At 42.4% G+C, this 23,781-nt stretch overlaps 1 pseudogene; it reads left to right on the forward strand.

Annotated features, from left to right (window-relative positions):
* The first annotated feature begins 17,390 nt into the window (after window positions 1–17,390).
* LOC127206384 (activated RNA polymerase II transcriptional coactivator p15-like) lies at window positions 17,391–17,846 on the forward strand (annotated as a pseudogene).
* The last annotated feature ends 5,935 nt before the right edge of the window (window positions 17,847–23,781 follow it).

Raw genomic sequence — 23,781 nt, forward strand, 5'->3', positions numbered from 1 at the left:
GGGTTGATATCCCCGGGGGGGGCCTCCCCTTCTCTGAGGAAAATGAGAGGGGGTACAGAAGAAGGGGCACAGGGCAGGACTGGGAGGAGAGGAGGGAGGGAGCTGGGATCAGGCTGTAAAGAGATTACATTAATAAATAAATGGAAAAGAAAAAAGGGGGAAACAAATAAAGCTGCTATGACCATTTAAAAAAATGTAGTAAACAAAACATTGTGGAGGGAACTAGAGAAAGCAACAGGACCAGGGGGCAGCTGTGAAGATCTGGGTCCCAGTTGCAGCAGGGAAGGACTTCAAAAAGTGGAAGAAGTAAAGAACACCATGTGGCCTGGACGCAAGGACCAGGCTGACCCCCAGAAAGGCTGCTGAGAAGAAGCTTAGGGCTTTTCCAGAGAATGCCTTTCTAACCATTCCTGTAGGCAAGAGGGTCGAGAGCGCCGGCTGTTCTGCCACGGAAGGCGGTGCTGTTATGGGAAGGAGGGAAGGATTCTGAGCAATATTTCCCCAACTGTACAGAAATGAAATACACTGTTTGGTGACATAGTAAGACACCCATCATTGGTCATGTTCAAGTGGAGGCCAGGTGCCCACGTGCAAAGGAATCAGTCCTTCAGGGCCATGGCTGAGTAACAGAGCATTGGTCAGTGTCCCACAACCGTCCCTTTCTCACCTTGCTATTGTCTATGATATTGTTTCTAGGCGCTATTCCTCTTTCAGGATAGACTAATCACATATGTCACTAAAACAGAACAACAGACATACAAACGGTGATGCTTAATTGCTCTGGAACCCACTGAGGCATCTGACACCACCGAGTTGGTCACTGGTTGCATTTCCAGCTTGTGCCTGGCCCTTCTTGTTACATCTTTGCACCTGGACCAGAATTGTCATTGCTGAGTGTGGTGGGAGACCTAAAAGTTTACTTTTAGCCTTTGGCAGAATTCCAAACTAGATCATTAAAGTTTTGTCTTCCCTCTTTGAAACTCCCCAAAGAAAAGAAATCACAAGAACAGATCTTGGCACAGACAGAAAATGAGACAAAAGAATGCAATCATAATACTAGTGAATGGTTTTCAGACTGACATCTGTACATTAAGAATATGTAAAAATACCAATTTCATGCTCTGACAACTTATTCTGCATCAGGGGTGGGGTAATGCCTTGGGAATGCCAAATGTCAAAGCATTACATAATGTCAGCTATTCTTGTGTTCCTGTGATGAGAGATCGCTGGGTATGTGAATTTATTAAGGGAGAGATGTCTTGAAAGAGGGAGAGGAGAGGGAAGGAGCAAGGAAAGAAAAGGAGAGAAGAGAGACAGTGTCAAATCAGAATAAAAGAACGTCTGTGTAAAGAAAACTTAATGTATTAAACAGTATTTAGAATCCCCAATCTAAGCCACTGTGTGTGTGTGTGTGTGTGTGTGTGTGTGTGCATCATGTGTGTTTACCTCTGTTTAGCTTCCTATAGATAAAGCCTTTGTGTTCATTTTTCTTTCATATGTGCAACGATGCTTTTGTTATTTGAATTTGTTTAATTATTTACTTTTATGAGGATATTTCAAGATATACTTGCACAATAATACACTCAGCTTAGGTGCTTACCTTAGTGTTTTGCATGGATGTGTGTCTGTGCACCACACACATGCCCGGTGCCTGAAGAGGTCAGGAACATCAGATCCCCCATAACTGGAGCTATAGACAGTTGTGAGCCCCCATGTGAGTGCTAGGAATCAAACCCTGGTCCTCTGGAAGAACAGCAGCACTAACCACTGAGCAATCTCCCCAGCTCCTTTTACTTGACTTTTCATAACATCAACAGAAATCTAAGTGTAAAAGGCACACCATGAGTCTTTGCTGAACAAATCAATGTAGCTCAGTTTTCCTGTTGTATGCTAGTACTGAGCTAAATGTATAACTTCAGAGAGTGGCCAGAATGAATAAAAAGTCACATGGTTTCCAAAATTCTATTTTCTAAATACTTCTAAATATCACTAGTTCTAAAATATCTAGTTCTAAAATATCATTTTCTCCATATTATCACATGGGCCTCATAAGATCTACTTTAAGGACTTAGAAATATTTCTAGACATATTGTACTTATAATTTACTTAGGTTAGTGTACTGGTTAGGTTTTGTCAACGTGACACAGCCTAGCCATGTATGGGAAGAAGGGATCTCAGCTGAGGAGTGACTCCATCAGATTGGCCCGTAGACAAGTAAGTCTGTGGGGGTGGGGCTTCTTGAATAGTGATTGATGTGGGAGGGCCCCTTTCAATATGGGAGGTGCCACCCCTGGGCAAGTGGTCCTGGATTATAGAAGAAAGCAGGCTGAGAGATCCAAGGTAACAAGTCAATAAACCACACTCCTTCCTTCCTCTAGTTTCTGCCTCGGATCTTGTCTTCCTTGGATTTCTGCCTTAGCTTTCCTCAGGGATAGACTTTGACCTGTGACTTATGCCAAATAAACTATCCCCAACCTCCGAAGTTAGTTTTGGTTAGTGTTTTATCACAGCAATAGAAAGCAAATAAAAACACATCGTTCCCACCCCCATCCCCACCCCCTACCCCACTCAGACATTGCTGAGGACTGAACCTATGGCCTCATTCCTGTTGGGTGAATGTTCTACCGCATAGTACTCCATAGTGAGAATTTTGGTTTCTTTCAAAGCCCGGTTATGTTATGTGAATATGTTTTTGTTTTAATCCCAGGTGGGGGATATGGGGCTGCTTCAGATTAGCCACAGCAGGTAATTATAATATGTCTTGTGCTCTGGCAGGGGCATGATTTTGGCAGCTGAGGATAGTTTATGTTTGGCATTCTGGAGACTTTTTATAAGTGCTGGAACCCCAAGAAGGGCCAGAGGCACTCCGAAGAGGCAGCTGCTGCTCCCCCTGCTGCCTTAAGGAACTCAATACCCCTAATCAACAGGAAGTAACCTAAAGAAGTCTATGCCTCCTTTCCCTTTGAACCCACTTTCTCTCCTCCCTAGTGTTGGGGGCTTAGAATAAGGGTTGGAAGGGTAGTAGATATCAGAACCCAATAAATAGCTTAAAACTCTCTCTCTCCTCTATATCTCTCCCTCTCCCTCTCTCTCTCTCTTCTCTCTGTCTCCTCTTCTTCTTCTCTTCTCTTCTCTCTCTCCTCTCTTCTCTCTCTCTCTCTCTCTCTCTCTCTCTCTCTCAATGTGTTTACTGCCTAGAAACTCTGATAGCGAGACAGTCATCACCATTTTTAAGCTCTGAAACCTCCAGGATCCTGAACTAATATAAACTTCTTCCTTTTTATTTCTTTAGTAGCCCATCCCAGGTATTTCATTATATTAACAAAAAGATGACCAAGACACCAGAATATTGGCAATGAATCAGAAACAAAGGTAGGAAGGGTTTTTTCCTTCCCCATTCCCCCATTTGAAGTACAGTCTAAAATCTTCAATCCAATGGTTCTGATTTGGATAAAACAAAACAAACAAACAAACAAACAAACAAAAAAACCTGATGGTTTGTGCAGGCCTGATGTCTCACCAAACTCCTCCTACCATGTGGTGGTTTGAATAAGAATGCCCCCCTCCAGACTCATAGATTTGTATGCTTAGGGAGTAGCACTATTTGTCAAAGTAGGTGTGGCCTTGTTGGAGGAAGTATGTCACTGGGGATGGGATCGGAGGTTTCAAAAGCTCAAGCCGGGCCCAGTCTCTCTCTCTCTCTCTCTCTCTCTCTCTCTCTCTCTCTCTCTTCCTGCTGCCTGCAGATCCCACTAGACAGAACTCTCAGCTACTTCCGCACCATGTCTGCCTGCATGCCACCATGCTGATAATGGACTAAACCTCTGAAACTGTAAGCCAGCCCCAACTAAATGCTTTTCTTTCTAAGAGTTGCTGTGGCCATGGTGTATCTTTACAGCAATAGAACACTGACTAAGATGCACCCCTATAGCAAGTAAAGGACTTGTGCATGTTTAAAAGCCAGGAAACAAAAATGTACAAAGTGACTGTGGTGGTTTGAATAATGGACCCCACAGGGAGTGGCGCTATTAGAAGGTGTGGCCGTGTTGGGGGGTGGCCAGGGTGAGGGTGGTCTTGGAGGTCTCCTGTGCTCAAGCTGTATCCAGGGACACAGTCTCCTTCTGCTGCCTTTGCATCAAGACGTAAAACTCTCAGCTCCTTCTCCAGCATCATGCCTGCCTACATGCCACCATGCCTCTCACTAGGATGATAATGGACTAAGCTTCTGAAACCATAAGGCAGCCCCGGTTAAACGCTTTCCTCTATAAGACTTGCCGTGGTCGTGATGTCTCTTCACAGCAATGGAAACCCTAAGACAGTGACTGATACACTCCTCCCTTTGTGAAGCTTACTGGGCTGTGGACTGACCTCCATCTAGAGAGATGTGCTCACCTGGAGCAGTAGAGCCTTTCCTTGGAGTACCAGCAGGAAAGAGATGATATATTCTAACGGCGGGCAGAACGGAGCTTTATCTATGAAGCAGTCTGTAGGGCTCAGGGCGAGGCAGCAGGATGGTGCGATTCAGTACGGCTAGTGGTTGTGGGGGAACTTGACCAACACAAGACCTAAAGGAACAAGGAAGGAAAAAGAGTGACTGTATGCATAAGGCCATCTCACAGGAGCAGTGGCTCTAAAGGAACACAATCAACTCATGAGAACCCAGCAGACAGAGCCAGTAGGCTAAGAAGCTGACCTCACTCTCTTCCTGACCGCCTAATTCCAGTCTGTGCCTCCTGGTGGCCAACAACAACCAAAAACTGCAAGGCAATAGAGATCTGAATGCAATGGATAGATATAAGGTTTCATAGATAAAAGAGAGTGGATCTGGAGAGGCAGAGAAGACACAAAATCCAGGACTCAAACCCAAGTTTTCTTTTCTTTTCTTTCTTTTTTTGGGGGGTGGGTGGGGTGGGGTTAATTTTTATTTTTTGTAATTTATTAACATTACATCCTGATTGTAATCTCTTGCCTTGTCTCCTCCTATCCTCACCTCCCTCCTTCTTTCCCCCCTCCCCCTCCCCTAGTCCTCAGAGGGAGGGAGCCCTCCTCCTCTACCATCTGACCCTATCAGGTCTCATCTGCCTGCATCTTCTTCCATCTGTCCCCTCTGGGTCCTTCTGTCCCCCTCTCCCCGACTCTTTCAAAAGACTCCCAGTGCTCTGCCCAAATTTGGCTGTGAGTCTTAGCATCTGTTTTGATCCCTTGCTAGTCAAACCCAAGCTTTCTAATACTTTGACATGCATTGTGGGCCCCAGAGCACAGAAATACCAATGACAGGTCATTTGGGAAGATTTTTTTTACTCTGATATAGATATACAACATTTAACTATGGATCAATATTTTGTTACATTGATTGGTGTGTGTGTGTGTGTGTGTGTGTGTGTGTGTGTGTGTGTGTGTGAGCGCGCGCGCGCATGCGCGCGCGCGTGTGCATGAGCAAGCCGTGTTGCACTTGTGGAGGAAGTGTGAAGATAAGATGAGTCAATTCCCTTCTCCTACCATGTGGACCCCAAGGATGGAACTCAGGTCATCAGTCTTGGTTACAAGTGACTTTACCTACTAAGCTACCTTATTAGACCCTGATTAGATCTGATTTCAGTTAAAGCATGAATATATATTTGTAGCAAGTAACCAGATGTGGTGGCCTGCATAAGAGATGGAGACACGTGTGTCAGAAGTACAAGAACCACCCTGATTTACATAGAGAAATCAAGGCTAGCCCAGTTTTCATGAGACCCTGTCAAAAACAAAACAAAACAAAAACCCACAAGCTAAAAAGAAGTTGTAACAAAATATAGCAATTCAAAATGGTATTTATTTAAATCATTTAAACATGGAAATCTAACATCTCAGCACTTTTTCCTCTCTTCTTTGATTTTTCTAGATGGAGCACCCTTCCCAGCCTTGTCTGTCATTGTCAAAGGTGTGGCAGGCCCAATTGTCAACAGGGTTAGGTTTTCTTTTTTGTTTGTTTTGGGTTTTTTTTTTTTGTTTTGTTTTTTGGGTTTTTTGTTTGTTTGTTTTTTACTTTTTAGAGTTTTATTAGAGAATCTGTGTCTTTTACCAAGTTACTGTAGCACAGAATCATCATCCCAATCTTCGACTTCATCTTTACAAGGTGTGCCTTTCCTGTGCATGCCACTGTGTCCAAATTATCCTTTTGACAGGAATTCTGCTTTACTGGATTGGCCTGCACTAAAGAATCATCTTAGCTAGTTACAGTCTTCCAAACCTTATTTCATCATAAAGTCACATGCTGAGGCACTGGACATGGCACGGGAGGGGGGCATTAGACAAAGATTTGAGATGAACGGTCCTTAGTGTGCTCAGAAAACATATTGGAACTATCACATCGTGCTAAGAGTAGCCAGGGGAACAATGCAGGAACTAGAAGGGAGCATCAATAAAAGGGCAAGAATGAAAAGAACCAGCAGGAAACCCGAAAAGTCAGGCTGTAGAGGGAGTCCAGCAGCAGACATTAGAAGGCAGAAGACATGCTCAGGGAAGGTGAAGATAAGTTATCAAATGACCCAGTCTGAGTACAAAGAAGGAAAAAAAAAAAAAAAAAAAAAGCAAAATGAACAAAGTCACTGGGTACAGTATCAACTATGTTAATGTATACATTAAAGGAGTTCCAAAAAAAGAAAAAGAAAAAGAGAAACAGAAAGAATATATAAATGGTCATCAAAAGTGTCCTAGGTTTGGTGATAGACATCAACATATATATGTAAGAAATTCAACAAAGTGAATTCAAAGAGCCCCACACCAACACTATTATAAATCAACAAGAATCTTAAGGACCTAGAGAGAACTGATTATTACATATAGGGAAACTTCAGTATGATTAGTAGCTAATTGCTTATCATAAACCATTGAGACTTGAAGGAATTTTATTTCAGACAATATATTTAAAGTGATGAGAAAACAGAAGCCACAAACTATCAACCAAGAATTCTATACCTAGCACAACTATTCTTTAAAATCCAAGAGACATTCTAAACAAACAAAAAATAAGACAGGGTTCAACAGGTAAAAGTGATTGCTGCCAAGCCTGACAAACTGAGTTCCATCCCTAGGACTCACGTGAAAGGAGGAGGAAACTGATACCTACAAATGTTCTTCTGATTTCCATACATGTGCTAACATGTACTGTGGCATACTTGAACACAACACAACACACACACACACAGAGTTAAACAATGTAAAAAAAAATTAAAGGCTAAGAGACTATTCCTAGAAATACTGGTTTTCAAGAACCACTGAAACAATTCTGCAGGCTAATAGTAAAGGACACACACACACACACACACAGACACACACACAAATGGAGAAGGAAATATTTCTGGTAAATGTAAGTAAATAACTAAATCAAAATCCTACTGTTATTTTATTTTTGATTTGTAATTTCTTTTTTTGTTTCTTTTATGACTTAATAGACAATTGTGTACAGACCTTATAACTATGATTAATAATTGCTATTATTACTTGGGATTCAGGGTCTCGTGTATCCAGGTGAGCCTAGACTTACTATGTAGCAGAAGGTGATGATGAAATCCGACCCTCCTGCCTCTGCAGCCCTTTGCTGAATAAAGGCAAGTCACCACCCACCTGGCTTTTATGTTGTGGGTTCTGGGAACTAAACCCAAGGCTATTTACATGCTAGGCAGGCATGCTACCAAATGAGCTACTTCACCAACCCTTATAACCAATAATTATATCATTAATAATTATAATAGGTAAAATTATAGCCATGCGCAGTATATAAAGGTATAATTTGTGGCTATACCAACACAAATGGGGCAGAACAGAGGTAAATGGTGTAGAGTTAAGGCATGTGGCTAAGTTAATATTAATTAAAACTAAAATGATATGAACTTGGCATATTCACTATAACCCTTGCTATAGTAATAATCAATGAGAAGACAATTTTTAAAATATGCAGAAGAGGGGCTGGCTCAGCAGGAGAAGTACTTGTTGAATTAGTATGAGGATCTTATCTGCAGAACCATGTGAAAACTGGGTGGGCAGGGCAGCCTGCTTGTGATCACAGATAGAGAGTGGGTATGAGGGGATGGGGGGTCAGAGACAGGGAATGCCCAGAGGAAGCCGACTAGCTAGACCAGCCATAATCGAAGCTCTGGTTCAGCAAGAGTCTTAGCCTCAATGTAAGACGTGCAGTGCAATCAAGGAAGATGCATGGTAGCAACTTAGGGCCTCTGCATGCATGTCACAAATTAAACAGGAGTCAAAATGGTACTCTGTAAAAAAAACATTGGAGGCAATGGGAAAATAGGAAAGATAACAAATCGAGAAAATGAACATCAAGGTGGTAGAAGGAGATTCTGTATTGTCAGTGATCATTTTAAACATAAATGTTTAGATTCATAAATTCAAATAAAAATTGGCAGGATGGAGGAAAGTGGCACACTGTTCACAGAATTGCTGTGCTCACGTTGCCTATTGTATGAGGGCTATCCACACTAAGGAGTACAGTCTGTTTGCCTCTTCTCCCAGCTCAAAATTAATCTCTCCCCAAAATATCATTGTAGATATATTCAGTATAGCCAACCAAATATCTGGATGCCCACAGCTAAGCCAAATTGTAGAAGGTTTTTTATTAAACCTGTCAATGTTTGCCCCATGTTTTGGAGGGCTCCACTGTTTGGTAGATATAATTGTTGTACCATCTTCATCACTTGGCTCCTTTACAATGTATGATTTCCTTGTTTGTAGTAGCAAGTTTTATTTTAAGTTGATTTTGTCTGGTATTAATGCAGCCACTCAGCTCTCTTTTTGTTACTATTTGTGCTAAATGTATTTTCCAACCTTGCACATTCAAGGATATTGACAAAAATTGAAGCAGACAAAGAAGAAGAAGGAAATAACTAAAATCTGAAATGAACATGGAGAAATTACCATTGAGTGTATGCAATTAAAGGGTTATAAATAAAATCCTATAGACAGTTTATTGCACAAGGACAGATAACATAGATAAAATGGATACATTCTTAGAAACAAAATTACCAAGACTGACACAAGAAAAAAAGGAAACTATTAAAAGTCTATAACAATTGAATACACCAAATCACTAATTTAAAAGACTAATCTTCCAATAAATGAGACTCCGAGACCAGATGCCTTCACTGGTGGATTCTACCAAAACTTGAAGAAGAATTAACATCAATCCTACTCAAAGTCTTGCCAACAAACTGAAGACATATTTTATGAGCATTCCTTAATACTAAGGCCAAAAACTAATACACTGAATGAAAAGAAGATGACAGACCAATATTCCTTATGAATATAGACAGGAAAATCCTGAACAAAATACTAGAAAACCAAATCCCACAGCAAACTAAAAGGATTATACACCATGACTAATGGGATTTATGCTAGGAAGGCAAGACTGGTTCAACATGGGAAAACCAATTGATGTAATACATAATATTAATAGAACGAGGAGAAAAGCCACAGTGTCATTTCAATAGACCTAGGAAGGCATTTAACAAAATTCATTGCATTATCCTTTCATGATAAAAAAATATTTTTTCAGCAAACTAGGCATCAAAGGAATTTTGTTAGCATGACAAAGAGCATTCATGAGAAACCCATGGCTAACATCATACTCAATAGTGAAAGACTGAGCGCTTTCCCCCCAGGAGCAAAACAAAGCAAGGGTGGCTGCTTTTATGCCCATGGTTTAACATTTTACTGGAAGTCCTAGCCAGAGCAATTTGGCAAGAAAAAGAAAAAACAAAACAAAACCAAAAAACAACAACAACAAAGAAAAAACTGTCACCCAAATTTCCAAGAAAGAGATAAACCATTTGCAGGTGACATGGTTGTGTGTGTGTGTGTGTGTGTGTGTGTGTGTGTGTGTGTGTGTGTGTGTATAGAGAGAGAGAGATCCCAATGGAAATGTTTCTCTCTCTCATACACACACACACACACACACACACACACAGAGACACACATACAGAGACACAGACAGACACATACACACACACAGAGAGAGAGAGAGAGAGAGAGAGAGGGAGGAAGGGAGGGAGGGAGGGAGAGACTCGGGGTTTTGCATTTGCTAAGCATGCTCTGTAATACTAATTTGTACCCTGAACCCCTAGGAATAAAAGATAAGAAAATTGTATATACTAAAAACTAAAAAACTGTTGACAGAAATTAAAGAGGATCTAACTATGTGGATAGATATTTCATATTTCAAAAAAACTTATCTAAAGTAAATTCCAGTGAACTCTACAGAACAGAACTCAAATTCAAAATGAATCTTCAAATTCCTGTTAAATTAAATAGGGCTCCAAAAAGCCAAAGCAATATTTAAAAAGAAGTTTAAAGTTGATGGGACTCCTATTTCCTGATAAAACTTGCTACAGAGCTATAGTACTCAAAACAGCATGGTGCTGTCATAGGATAGAAAAATAAAATATATTCAACAGAACAGAACTGAAATGTACAGAAGTAAAGCCATACAACAGGATGAATTAATTTTCAGCAACGGCAATGCAGAAAGAACAGTTTCTTCAAAAAGTAGTGTTTGGTCCCAGTAAGAATGACAATTAAAAAAACAAGATATGACAGATGCTGGTACAGATCACAGAAAGAAAGAAAGAGCCTTTGGGGCTGGGGAGATGGCTCTGTGGGACTAGCGACGGCTGCACAATCATGAAGTCCTGAGCTTGATCCTTAACACACAGAAAAGCCACATAGAGCAGTGCACAACTGTAACCTGAGGAGTGGAGAGGCAGAGATAGGGGGATCCCTAGGCTTACTGGACAGCCAGCCGAGCAGGGTTAGTGAGCTCTGTCTTCATTGAGAGACTATGTCTCAAAAAAAAAAAAAAAAAAAAAAAAAAGAAAGAAAGAAAAAGAAAAGAAAAAAGAAAGAAAGAATAAGAAAAAAGAAAGAAAAGGTGAATACGAGGGGGCTGGAGAAAGGACTTAGCCATTAAGAGCACTAGCTGCTTTCCCAAAGAGCCTACATTCAGCTCCTAGCACCCACATGATGGCTCACAACCACAACTCCAGCAACAGTGGATCTGATGCCCTCTTCTAGCTTCTGCGGGCATCAAGCATGCAGGTGGTACACATATATGCAGGAAAAACACCCATACACATCAAAATAGTTAAAAAGCAAAAACCTTAAGGGCTAGATGTGGGAGTGCACACCTTTGATCCTAGCACTTGTCAAGCAGAGGCTCTGAGTTCAAGGTCAGCCTGGTGTACAGAGAAAGTTTCAGGACATCCAGGTCTACACTGAAAAACTTCATCTTGAAAAACAAAACAAAACCAAAACGAAATCTTAAAAGAATACAGTGGATGACCAGTGAGATGGCTCTGAAGGCAAGGGTACTTGCTGCCAAGCCTGATGCTCCTGAACTCAGTCTGTAGAAGTCTCATGGTATAAGGAGAGAATTGTAACTCACAGGTTGTCTCCTGACCTCCACATATGTACCAGGACATTTGTGTGTACACATACATACTCAGTTCTGACATACAGTTGATGGGAATGTAAATTAAAATAGTTATTATAGAAAACAGTACAGAGATTCCTCAAAAAATTAAGAGTAGTGCTGTACATTTGTAATTCATTATAGAAGGTTATAAGTCACCACGTGGTTGCTGGGAATTGAACTCAAGACCTCTGGAATAGCAACCAGTGCTCTTAACCTCTGAGCCATCTCTCCAGCCCCACACTTGTAATCTCAAGAGAGGCTGAGGCAGGAGGATTACAAATTTAAGGCCACCCTGGACTAAAGTCCAGGCTAACCTGGGCTACAGATCAAGACCTTATTTCAAAAAGAAAGAAAGAAAGAAAGAAAGAAAGAAAGAAAGAAAGAAAGAAAGAAAGAAAGAAGTTCCATATAATTCCCAGGAGGTGGAATCACAATGGCCAATAATTCCAATAAATGGAGTAGTTCAGACGAATCGGGTACAGGAGAACTAGGTGCCAAAGGTAGAAAGTGCCAACAGACTAAAGAAAAGACTGAACAAATCCAGTACTGCACAGAATGCAGATTTAGTAGACAGAAAGCCTGCCTAAAGGGACAGCAAGACAGGAGAATTTGCAGGGCGCAGAGGTGCATACACACCTGTAATTCCAGCACTCTGGAGGCAGAGGCAGGCAGATCACTGTGAGTTCGAGGCCAGCCTGGTCTACAAAGCAGAGTCAGTACAGCCAAGGTTACACAGAGGAAACCCTGTCTCAAAACACCTCCCTCCCACCCCTCCCCAAATAAGTAAAGAAAGAAAGAAAAAGGCAGGAGAATCTGGGCTGAGGATGTGCTTCAGGTAGAGTGTTTGCCTCATATGCTCAAAGTCTAGGGTTTGTCCCCAACACCATAGAAAAATTAGGAATGGTGCTACATGCATGTAATCTCAGCACCCAGGAAGTAGAGGCAAGAAGACCTTGAGTTCAGCATCATCCTTGGCTACATAGCAAGTTTGAGGATAGCCTGGGCTACATGAGACCCTGCCTCAAAACAAGACAGATGAGAGAATTCCTGAAATCCAAAGCAAGAGGAAGGAGCTACACATGTTGTTGGACATAGCTGCTCTGCAGCTAATCAGAATGTACCTTGGTTTTCTGTCCCTTTCTTTTTTTTTTCTTTTTCAAAAAGCTTTATTAGTTTTTATTTTATGTGTAAGAGTGTTGACTTGCATGCCAAGAATTGTGAGCTGACACTGGGTGCTGGGAACTGACCCTGGATCCTCTACAAGAACTATGTGCTCTGCTGCTGAGCCATCTCTCTAGCCTCTGTATCTAGGCTAGCTCAGAAAATTATTAACATGCCAAGAGTCTCTAAGAGACAGCCCAGGTGTTGGTCAACATCACAAAGTGTTCTCTGGCTGTGCTAGTGGCTTGCTTTCTCTTGTTGGCTTTAGGAGGAGAGCCAGGGTCATCTGATGGGCAAGAGACTGGCTATGACCAAGTGGCTATAGTTGCTTCCTGTTGGATCCTTATAGTGGATGAAGAATATATGACGTATATATACACAAGAGAATTGTATTTAACACAGAAAGGACAAATTCTGTCTTTTGCAGCAACACAAACGGAACTGGAGATAATAATGCTAAGTAAAATATGGAATGTCCTGAGGGAGGGGAGGGAGAGGTTGGCAGAGAGGCGGGGTGGGGGGGATGGAATGCGGGGATGGGGGGGAGCTGAAAAGCAGAGGTGGCAGTGGTTAACAACACTGTGAAAAGCACTGCGTGTTGCTAAATTATGCACTATAAGGAGAATCACTGTGTGTATGCTTGGGGTTTCCTTTCAGTCATTGCTTTTTGTTTGTTTGTTTTGTTTTTTATCCTTTTCAGGAATACAGAATGATCTTCTATCTATAAGACATGCTTTTTATATAAATACAGATCAAAAGTAAAAGGATAAAAAGTGGTATGTTCTCTAACTATAAGACTGCAGTGATGAGCTGGGCATGGTGGCGCACACGTATAACCCCAGCACTCTAGGAGGCAAAAGGAAACGAATCTCTGTGAGTTCGAGGCCAGCCTGGTCTACAAAATGAGTCCAGGACAGCCAGTGCTACCCAGAGAAAACCTGTCTCAAAAAACAAAACAAAACCAACCCAACCAACAAACCAACAAAAAACACTGAAGAGATGATTTAAATATCACATGTCTAAGTTAGGTTTACTATTGCAATGAAACACCGTGAACAAGAGCAACTTGGGGGAAAGGGTTTATTCCCTCACAGTTTCATGTAACAGCTCATTAGCTCATTATCAAAAGCAGTGAGGGCAGGAACTCACACTGGGCAGAAACCTAGGGGCAGGAGCTGATGTAGAGGTCACTGAGGAGCTGCTACTGGCTTGCTTGTTCATCATAGCTTGCTCATAGTTTTCTTATAGAACCCCAGACCACCGGGCCAGGGACCTCCCCCATAAATCATTAAGAAAATGCTCTACAGGGTGGGCTACAGCTCCATCTTATGAAGGTATATTCTCTCCCTCTCTCAGTTTTTTGAGACAGGATTTCTCCAGGTAGCTTTGGCTGTCCTGGAACTTGGTCTGTAGACCAGGCTGGCCTTGAACTCAGATATACCTGGCTGTGAGCTTTGATTTTTTTTTTAACCTACTTTATTTGGGGTTTCTTAATGCCTCTACCTCCCTTCCACCCACTGACCTAGGTAGGGGAGAAGGAAGGCTAGTAGAGCCTGGGGATGTAGACCTTCTAAGACTCAGTTCCTTGGACAGCCAAGGCTTGGGGAGATTCTTCTCTTTGTTGTAAGGACCACAGCAGTCCAGTCAAACAACAAACAGAAACAGCAACAGTAGAACAAACCAGCAGCAGCCTCTTCAGAGTTCTCTCTGCAGCATTTCTCTCTAGGAGAGTCTCAAAGCAAAGCAATGCAAAGCCAAGTGACGCGAAGCAATGGAAAGGTGATCTCTCTCTCTCTCTCTCTGTCCCTGGGCTCTTATGTATACCCTCTCAGAGTCCACAACAGGATGTCTTCCAACTGGCAAAGGCCACACTCCTGCACGAGGCAGTTCCCAGATGACAAAGATTACATGCCCTCTCATAAGGCAGTTTAATATCCCACACTTGGGATCAAAACAAAAACATGTTTACATCCACTACACCTGGCTCTGCCTCCCAAGTCCTGGTGGCATTAAAGGGATGCACCACTACCACCAGGGTTGGAGACATTCTCTTAATTGAAACTTTCTCTTCTCAGATGACTTTAGCTTGTGTCAAGTTGACATAAAACTATCCAGAATAATATAAGAATATTGCAGTGGGCTAAGCATAGTAGTTGCACTTCCAGAGGACCCAGGTTCACATGTGTTACACAGACATATGTACACATGGCAGACATACACATAAAAAAGATAAATAAATCTTTTTTTAAAAAAAAAGCCAGGAGTGGTGGCTCATGCCTTTAATCCCAGCACTTGCGAGGCAGAAGCAGGTGGGACTCTGTTAATTCAAGGCTTACCTGGTCTACAAAGAGAGTCCAGTACAGCCAGGGCTATACAGAGAAACCCTGTCTTGAAAAACAAACAAACAAACAAACAAACAAAAAATCAGGGTGGTGGTGCAAACCTTTAATCCTAGCACTCAGGAGGCAGAGGCAGGTGGATCTCTGTGAATTTGAGCCCAGCGTGGTCTACAAAGTAGAATCCAGGATAGTCAAGGCTACACAGAGAAACCCTGTCTCGAGAAACAAAAACAAACAAACAAAAAAAGCTTTTAAAAAAGAATGTTTCAAATCTAAAGATCTCACAGTGATGAAAGATTTATCAATGCAATGTAACAACAGCTTCAAAAGAGCAGCTGTCTCAATTACATCAATAAATACTTATATTTTCTATTACAATTATACCATGTAGTATTTAATCAGTTGTTTATTGATAAGCATTAAATTTGCTCCCAATTTTACTATTACTATGTAAATTTGAGTGTGTGTATACTGTATATATAATACATTTACAATATATAATACATTTACTGATGACATGCTCCGAGATTACTTGTTCTAAGGAATCTTATTTTGGGGAGAGGGATGTTGACCTTTGAACCCAGCACCTTAGGCGCCATAAGCAAGCTGTGTCTTGCATACATCAGATGGCAACACTTTCGTGAGTTGACGTTCATTCCTGAGTCCTTCAGACCCAGGTTTTGAGGGATATATAATAACAAGTGGGAATGGAGTCCACGCATACTAGTTCCTTATCCACAGGGCTCTGTTGTGATGAAAACATTATCATATATATAGCTTAATTCATGATATATGCATCTTTTACATTTCAGTCCCCAAGAAAAATTAAAAGCCATCTATCTATATGAATGTCCAAATTTTCAAGGAAGATTTCATAGTCTGGTTGAAAATTGCGTGCTCTCTCCATCACCTTGCAATTTGAAGAACTGCAGAATCATGAATAATAAAAACGTGCGTTAAAGTTTTCAGCAACTCCAGATGGGTACCAATGTCACTGAGAATTCCTGAGCATCACCTTGATTGCTGCTTCAGACCTAAGAGCCTAAGTCGATTATCAGTCACCAGCTGCAGTGTATTGGTTTTAAGTGACAGCTGGTATAGCAGTCATATTAGCACATACGCTTACTTTAAAAGTGTACAAATACCCAAGCTTTAAAGGGGAACGCTCTGCCATTAGCTCGCTAGCCTTTGCTTTCCCTATATCCGTGAGACTGTGCCGCAGCAGAAGCTGGTGGAAGCCAGCAGGAGCACTAACTCTAGCTGGAAGCCAGCTGGAGCACGGAAGCCAGCAGGAGCACTAACTCTAGCTGGAAGCCAGCTGGAGCACGGAAGCCAGCAGGAGCACTAACTCTAGCTGGAAGCCAGCTGGAGCACGGAAGCCAGCAGGAGCACTAACTCTAGCTGGAAGCCAGCTGGAGCACTACCTCTAGCTGGGAATTTGCAAATCTCTTCTGAAGTTTGGATCTTAGTTCTCCTTTTGCCAAAATGGAGAGGGGCTGTGATGGATTAGATGTCCTTCCCGTTTATGACACCGGGGTTTCTGGTGGTTCTCCAGGCTCACTAGATGAAACTGACAATGACATATCAGCGCCATGGGCAGCACTCTAGTCATTTCTCACAGGGCTTGAGAGCAGGTAGAGAGAAGGCATAATATCTCAACTTTCACGATTAGATGGCGAGCAAGCGTGTCCGCCTTGAGTCAGGCGCTTATAACCCCTTCGCTCCCATGTTACGTTACAGTCTGGGCAGGCGGAGCCACCCATCAGCTGCGTCTCTACAAAGGCTCTTCTTGCACTTGTCAAATTTCCTTTACTTCTTGTTTCTTCACCAGCCAACGCTACATAGAAACAAACAAAGAAAAAACAAGAAAAAGCAACTAGCTTTTCCCAGAACGTATTTTCCGTTTGTATTTCCATGCACTACATATAAGTTCACTTTTCCAATTGCTAACTACCTGTTATCGTAATGCTCTGTAACCTGTCGGATTTTGTGTCCTGCGAGTTACCAGCCAACGATCTTTGCTGTTGAAATGATGGATGTTCTTTATTTGCTCAGGGCTTATTCCATTATTCCCCTCTGGGAAGCTTTTCCTAGGTCGCCAGCTATGCGCTCCTCTGCTTCCCCACAGCCTTGCTTACACTGGGCCAACACCTTCACTTCACAACTATTACATACAGAACTCAGTGATTCCACACCTGTTAGCCATGAACTCACCACGCGCCTGGCCTTAGGCTAGGTATTGATGGAGTACCGGACACGCACTTTATAGTAGCGAAAATTCCAGAGCCTCAGTACTTTCAAGGTGTGTGACACAGAATAAGTTACTCAACCTCTAAAAATCTGGGTCTCCATTCTCAGGATGTACGGTAAATAGCCCTGTTAAAGAGCCATTTTAGAGTCCAGAGCAAGCGAGCAACCTAGCAGGCAGGAGCCAAGCAATGCCTAAATCAAAAGAACTTATTTCTTCAAGCTCTTCAGGCAGTGAGTCTGACATCAAAGTTGAAAAAAAAAGTTAAAGAGGGAAAAGCAAGTTGTTCCAGAAAAATCTGTGAAGAAACAAAATCCTCATGAGACTTGTAGAGCTCCGGCACCTTCCAAGCAGAGCAGCAGCCGCAGCGATGACAACATGTTTCAGACTGGGGAGATAAGATACATCAGTGTTGGGGACTTAAAAGGAAAAATTCTAATTGATATTAGAGAATATTGGGTGGACTCAGAAGGTGAAACGAGAGCAGGGAGCCAGCTGAAGGGAGAGATCTCTGACATAGATGATGCAGTAAGAAAGCTGTAAATCTGAGCCATATCAAGCCTGTGCTGTTCTAGTTGTTTTAATCTGTCTTTTTACATTGGCTTTTGTTTTCTAAATGTTGTTTTCCAAGCTGTTGTATATTAGATTGCAGAACAATTTGTAAGATGATTACTTTTTTTTAAATGTGCATTATTAAAATGTTCTAAGTGTCAACTTTATTAAAGAGGATTGCTTTGTGCCCCCTACCTAGTGTAAAATAAAGTCAGATCATTACAATCGTTAAAAAAAAAAAAAAAGGCATTTTAAAGCAGCTGGAAGATAGTGAATCTGTGGTGGCTGGCAAAGGCTTGTTACATGATAAACCAGGTAAGACTGCTTGCTGCTTTTGCAGAGGATCTGTGACAAGACACTGTGACCGAGGTGACTTATAAAAGAAAGCATTTCATTTGGGGTTTATGACTTCAGAGGTTTAAAGTCCGTGAAGGTAGAGCAAAATCATGGCAGCAGGAACAGCTGAGAACCTTCTATCTTGACCTGCAAGTAGGAGGCAGAGAGACACTGGGAGGAATGTTGTGGTTTGAACTGAATGGCCCCATAGGTCCATGTGTTTGAATACTTGGGCCCTAGTTGGTTTGAAAAGGATTAGGAGGTGTGGCCTTGTTGGAGGCGTGTCTCTAGAGGCAGGCTTTGAGGTTTCAAAAGTCTCTCTCTCTCTCTCTCTCTCTCTCTCTCTCTCTCTCTCTCTCTCTTTCTTCCACATCAAGATGTGAGCCCTCAGCTGTTTCTGTTGCCATGCCTTCATTCTGCCCTCATAGGCTCTAAACCTCTGAAATCATAAACCCCAAATTAAATGTTTTCTTTTATAAGTTGCCTTGGTCATACTGTTTCTTACAGAAATAGAAAAGACACTGAGTTTTGTTCCCAGCACTGGCAACTCACATCTGCCTGTAACACCAGTTCCAGAGAATTTGATGCCCCTTTCTGGCCTCTGTAGGCACCTGTACTCATGCACCCACATTCTACACACACACACACACACACACACACACACACACACACACACACACACACTTTATTTCTTATTCAATAAAATGAAAATTTTAAAAAGGAAGGGAAGGTGAATCCTGGTTCAATGGTGTTAGCCTGTAGCTCCAGCTACCTGGAGGCCGAGGCAGAAAAACCATGAGTTCAAGGCCTACTTGGGTTACTTAGCAAAAATCTGTCTTTAAAAAAAAAAAAAGAAAGGAAAAAGAAAAACCAACAACAACAAAAACAAAAACCAGAGCCAAGCTTAGTAGCTCATGCTTGTAATCCCAGCACTCACTCATGTAGGAAGAGGCAGCTGGATCTCTGTGAGTTCAAGGCCAGGAGAGCCAAGGCTATACACAGAAACCCTGTCTCAAAAGAAAAGAAAAGAAAAGAAGAAGAAGAAGAAGAAGAAGAAGAAGAAGAAGAAGAAGGAGAAGAAGAAGGAGAAGGAGAAGAAGAAGAAGAAAGAAAGAAAGAAAGAAAGAAAGAAAGAAAGAAAGAAAGAAAGAAAAGGGAAAAGAGAAGCAGCTGTGGTGTTTGGTAGGGGGTGAGGAGCCGGTTGATAGCTTAGGGGTAAAGGCTCTGCCCTGGTTTCATCTCCAACTCTGCCAAAACACTAAATTAATTAAGTAACAAATGAAGTAACCTCAGGTTTTCATAGCATGCATTTTTACCCATTAAGCCATCTTGCCAGCTCAAATAAATCATTTTTTTTTTAAAAAGCAGAGCTAGGTTTATTAAAAGGAAAAATTTAAAGATAAATTTAAGTTTAAGGGTTAGTAGAAAGAAATGCTCCAAGAAAAAAATAAGGCAAAAAAAAAAATAATAATAATAATAAAAAAAAATAAGGCACACATCCAAAGTATAGACTTCTCAATGGAGGATCACTGTCTATATTTAAGAGGACATTTTAAAGAGGCTCAAATATTTAGTGCTAGGACCTACTAAAACACTGCATGGGGGAGGAAAGGCTTGCCTCTCTCTGCACTGAGGCGGGTAAGGATGAAGAATATGTTCCCTGTTGCACATTCTCTACAGTAGCTTTCTACAGTAGCTCTTCCATCTTTCCCTGACAGCTGAAGATGTTTTGCTTTGTCTGGTCCCTTATCACATTCAGTTGCCATCTGATGTGAGGGTTATCAATGCCCTGGGGAGGAAATAAGTGCTTTCTTCTGAAATAGATGGTGTATTCAGAATATACTTCTCAAGAGAAGCTTCAATACCTATGCTTTACATGCTGCCGCTTATGCTTTGTAAAGGTGAGGAGAGGTGGTGGCTTAGGGCTTCTTCCTGGATTATTCTGGACACAAGGCAGGGATCGGTCACCTTTTTTCTTTTCTTTCTTTCCTTTTTTTTTTTTTTTTTGAGTTTGGATTTTATGGTCTTGCATTAGTTACTTTTCTCATTGCTGTGACCAAATTCCTTACAGAGAGTGACTGAAGGGAGGAAGGGCTTACTTTCGGCTCCGTTTGAGGGGGTGTCGTCCACCTAGGCGGGGAAGGCATGGCAGTGCAAAAAGGCAACAGAGAGAGGTGAAAACTGGTGCTGCTCAACTTACTTCCTTGTTACTCAGTTGGGCCCGGCCCATGGAGTCACACTGCCAACATTTATGGTGGATAGTCCCAACTAAGTCAAACCTTTCTGAAAACACCCCGGGGGTGCTTCCAAGGAGAAGGTGAAACCCCATCAACAGGATGACCAAGATTAACCATATACAGATCCTTTATTCACAAACACACGAGTGACTAGAAGAGCGGTCTCTTGTAGGGTGCCTTGAGTAATGAGGTCATTTACTAATTATCCACTGATCTGCCCAGGGTTACAGAATCCTATGTTCCCCGGCGTCTACCAGCCATTTCTAGTCAGTCTACATTCTTAATGGGGGCTTGTTTTTCTCTACTTCTGTACAAGTTGGGCTCTTGTTTAATTCTGGGAAAGAGTATCAGAGGCAACTACACAGCCTCGGAGGATTTCCGCAAGCTGTTACAGTTTGTGAGCGTCCTCTTCTACACATAGAGTCCAGCTGGATCTCTAGGTGAGTAAACTACGCCTTGTCATTAAGCTATGCATGGGGCCATTCCTACAGCTGGGGCTGATGACAACAACCCCTTTGGCCGGGCATGGTGGCACACACCTTTAGTCCCAGTACTTGGGAGACAGAGGCAGGTGGATCTCTGTGAGGCCAACCTGGTCTACAAAGCGAGTCCAGGATAGCTGGGGCTAGAACAGAGAAACCCTGTCTCAAAAAGCCAAACAACAACAACAACTCCTTCTGCTTTGGGGCACTGTGACTGGTTTCTACACAGGTTCATTTAGTAAAGGGGCCTGGATTGTTACCGAAGGCAGAGAACAAAGGCCCAGTATTGAAAACAAAATTAATATTTGTATCTGTCAGAGTTGTCTGTGGTGTCTAGGTTGGTTCTCTTCAGTCTCTCGTAGAGCTTTCCTAGGAAGTCTCAGGCAGCCTTCCTGTTTTAAGGGCAGCCATCTTGCACGGAGCTCTCCCTTTGTGGGTTGAGCAATCATCCCAGCAGCGCTTTCTCTTTGCAGGGGTGGAAAAGTCCGGCTAGTTAGAATTCCACAGAAGGGAGTCTTTTCCCAGTGCCCTGGTTTCTCACAGTTGTGGCAAACATTGCGCCTTTGAGTCTTTCTTCTACCTAGGGTTCCTGCCAGATGTTATTTGCTGGGAGGAAGGTATTGTTCCCCAAGGCTAAGGCTGTGCACTGGGCTGGTTCCTTTGCTTGCAACTGTGCTCTCTTGGCCTTTTGGGTGATCTTTATTTCTCTTGTTGAAACCTATTTAAAAAAACGGCTTTAAAAGTTGCCTTGGAATGTTTGGGGTCCCATTTTCTAACTTTGTATTTTGCCCTAATGTGTGGAGCAGATCAACAGATGAAATGAGTACCTGATTGTATGGCTGGGCGTGGTGGCACACGCCTTTAATCCCAGCACTCGGGAGGCAGAGGCAGTCGAATCTCTGTGAGTTCAAGGCCAGCCTGGTCTACAAAGGGAATCCAGGACAGCCAAGGTAACACAGAGAAACCTTGTCTCGAAAAACCAAAAATGAAAAATAAAAAAGTGGGGTTCTGCAATTAAAGCAGTGGCTCAGAGGTTAAGAGCGTTAGCTGCTCTTCCAGCACCAAGCCCAAGTTTGATTCCTAGCCCCACATGACAGCTCACAACCACCTTGCAACTCCAGGCTCAGGGGAGCCAATGTCCTCTTCTGGCCTTCTCAGGCACTGTACAATAGTACACACATGCTATTTGTACGGTATGCCAAGTATAAGCCGGCCATGTTGGTGCACACCTTTAATCACAGCACTTAGAAGGGGCAGGTGGATCTCTGTGTATTCGAGGCCAGCCTGGTCTACAAACTGAGTCTGGGACTACACAGAGAAACCCTGCCTCAAAAAACAAACAAACAAACAAAAACAAAAACAAACAAAACAAAAAACCCAAACCCAACCAACCAAATAAACCTACCTTAGGAAAAACTTAAAAGAAATACTCTTTATATACATGCCATCGGTATAAAATTTCTGCCTTTTTCCTCATGTGTATGTGGCAGATGTACTTGTTCTGTGTACACACACACACACACACACACACACACACACACACACATGAGAAGGAGATGCTGATAGTGGTTATTTTCCTCATTCTTCTCTACTTCTGTATTTGAGACCTCGTCTCACTCAACCAGAGTTATCAGTTCAGTTGGGCTTGTTGGCCAATGAGCTCCAGGGACCTGACTGTTTCTCTAATGTGTATAAACTTTTTGGTCTTATCCCCATTTCTTTTCTTTTCTTTTTTTCTTTTCTTTTTTGGTTTTTCGAGACAGGGTCTCTCTGTGTAGCCTTGGCTGTCCTTGACTCACTTTGTGGACCAGGCTGGCCTTGAACTCACAGCGATCCACCAGCCTCTGCTTCCCAAGTGCTGGGACTAAAGGTGTTCACCACCACGCCCGCCTTATCCTCATTTCTTTAAAAGACTTCTTTGCGCCCTCTCTCTCCCTCTCCCCCCCCCCCCCCGCCCATGTTTGTATGAGTGTCTGCTATGTGTATGCGGGTGTCTACACAAGTCAGAGGAGGGCATCAAATCATGTGGAGCTGACATACAGGCAGCTGTTACAGAACTGCCATGTGGCTGCTGGGAATTAAGCTCGGATCCTCACAAGCACTCACCTGCTATACCATCTTTCCAATGCCTGTTCTCACCACTTAAGACTTTCCGTGTTTGAACAATCCTTTACTTTTAAGCAAAGCTATTAAAAAATTTGCTTTTTAATTAAAAAACTTTAATATTTTGCTGTTGCAGGCATTGTATCAGCTAATAAACACAAAGTTAATACCAGAACGTCAGGAAGTTCCACAGCCCAGCTGGGATAGAATTATGAGACCAGTATAATGTTATACCCTGATGGAGGTTTATGCAATGTGTAGGAAATCCACAGGGGGAGAAAACCTGTCCTGTATGTATGAGTAAGGTTTCTCGAAGACTTGGGACTTTAACAAGACTAAGAGAACAATAGATGGACAGGGGTACTTCACAGGCAGAGGGGCTCACTATAAAGACACAGATAGCAGCTAACTGCTCAGAATCTAGCATGTTAGTTAACAGGTTGTCCAACAAACTCCATGTGAGGAGGCCTGGTTAAATAAGTCTGGCCGACTCCATGACTGGCTTCAGTTTCTTGCTAGCTTGGAGCCTCCATTCCTCAGAAAAGAGCTCAGTGATTACTGGGAATACCACAGATAACTAGCAGCCAATCAGGGACAGCCTAGCCACTGAAAGGAAGATAACCTTTCTCAAGGTTAGTTTACTGCCAGTCTAGAAATCTCGTCTTATGACCACTAAGGTTGACTGCACCTTTTCAGTCTGCCTGAGCTTTTTCAGTTTGAATGCTCCAATTGTGTCAAAGGTCAACAAACCTTCCCTTGAAATTCCCCTAAATGCCTCTAAAAATAGCCTGTGAGCTCTCTTCGGGGGTCACCATTTTGTCTAAATCATGATCCCTGCATGCTGGACTTCTGCAGA

Source organism: Acomys russatus, chromosome 2, assembly GCF_903995435.1.
Source record: "Acomys russatus chromosome 2, mAcoRus1.1, whole genome shotgun sequence".
NCBI classification, from domain to species: Eukaryota; Metazoa; Chordata; class Mammalia; order Rodentia; family Muridae; genus Acomys; species Acomys russatus.